Source organism: Pristiophorus japonicus, unplaced genomic scaffold (assembly GCF_044704955.1).
Source record: "Pristiophorus japonicus isolate sPriJap1 unplaced genomic scaffold, sPriJap1.hap1 HAP1_SCAFFOLD_83, whole genome shotgun sequence".
Lineage (NCBI taxonomy): Eukaryota > Metazoa > Chordata > Chondrichthyes > Pristiophoridae > Pristiophorus > Pristiophorus japonicus.
Window position 1 is genome coordinate 152,575 of NW_027254751.1, and position 1,339 is coordinate 153,913.

At 43.2% G+C, this 1,339-nt stretch overlaps 1 non-coding gene across 1 annotated transcript; it reads left to right on the forward strand.

Annotated features, from left to right (window-relative positions):
* Nucleotides 1-1,028: 1,028 nt before the first annotated feature.
* On the forward strand, nucleotides 1,029-1,116 carry trnap-ugg (transfer RNA proline (anticodon UGG)). Its single transcript is given in 2 exon segments — nucleotides 1,029-1,064; nucleotides 1,080-1,116. It is a non-coding gene; the product is annotated as a tRNA-Pro (tRNA).
* The last annotated feature ends 223 nt before the right edge of the window (nucleotides 1,117-1,339 follow it).

A 1,339-nucleotide genomic window follows, 5' to 3' on the forward strand; every position in this document is an offset into this window, starting at 1 on the left:
AAGTCAAGGGTCATTCTGCATCTGTACAACAGGGGTGTGCTTGCAGTCCCGGATCATCTGGTGTCTGTTTAAACGGGATGGTTGTCAGTTCCGGTTCATAATTTGCTCTTTTAAGACGTATTTTATCATAATGCAGGATCATCCTGTATAGTTTTAAAAATAATGTGATTTCAGCTGCCATGGCCGAATTGTAAAACTGTTGTGTTTCAAGCTACATTGACGTTGCCTGTGCCCGTGCGCATCCATATCGCAGCGCATCTATTCATTACTCGAAATATGCTCATGTTTTTCGAAATTCACTCCTTGATATAACCCTTGTCCCAAATTTACTCTCAATATAAAAAAACAACAAATGTTGCGCCAACGGCAGCGGCCGCTTTCTCGAATGGATTAAGCATCTGACTTCGGTTCTTACCGCGATGCTATCAGAAGATTGCAGGTTCGAGTCTTGCCACGGTCAACTTACTCGCCGTGTGAAATTTTATATTTATTATTTTGATTCTGCCTCAAAACCAACCATCTCGTACAGTCACTCACCTGATGTAAAGGAAGGCTGTTTGCTTTAAGAAACTAATGGCACATTTTCATCACTGCCGATCTGGTTGCGTGGGCAGAACAGGCGGTGAAGTAGACTTTCTTGCACATTATTTCTGTTTTGATGCAAAAAGGAGTGGATAGATGTCTGACGTTGCTGTAAGTAGGAGACGAGGTGGCCGAGAGGTTCAGTCGATGGACTGCTAATCCAGTGTGCTCCCAATCTCGTCATTATTGTGTTAAACATTTGACCCCTCTCGTTTTTTTGTTAATCACATTCAACCTCATTGCCAAATTCAACTTTTTACTGACAAGGATGCAGCTCTTTGGAAATGTAATGTCTCAAATTAATAATATATTCATCAAAGGGAAAACATTAGCAGGACTATGGAGCGTGGGACTCATCAGATAGGTCTCTGAGAGTCAGCACAGGCACGATGGGCCGAATACTAAACTACCGTCACAATCTTAGAGCTACGGTTTTTGTTGTGGGCGGCTCGTTAGTCTAGGGGTATGATTCTCGATTTGGGATTTTTACAATTGAAATGCGAGAGGTCCCGGGTTCAAATCCCGGACGAGCCCTGCCGACTTTTAGTCAAAGAAACGCTTCTGAGTCGGTCGACAGATGAGAAAAGAGACAAATTTCAAATGTGTGATTTCGCTCCGTTGTTCCCACATCGTCCAAATCCTGGAGTTTCCCAGGAGCAAAGTGAAACTCACCTAACTGAGTAAAATTAAAGTATCTCAGATGTTCTCGGCTCTGTGTCTCATTGGACAACCTAAACCCGTGTTTGGTTCCGGCCAA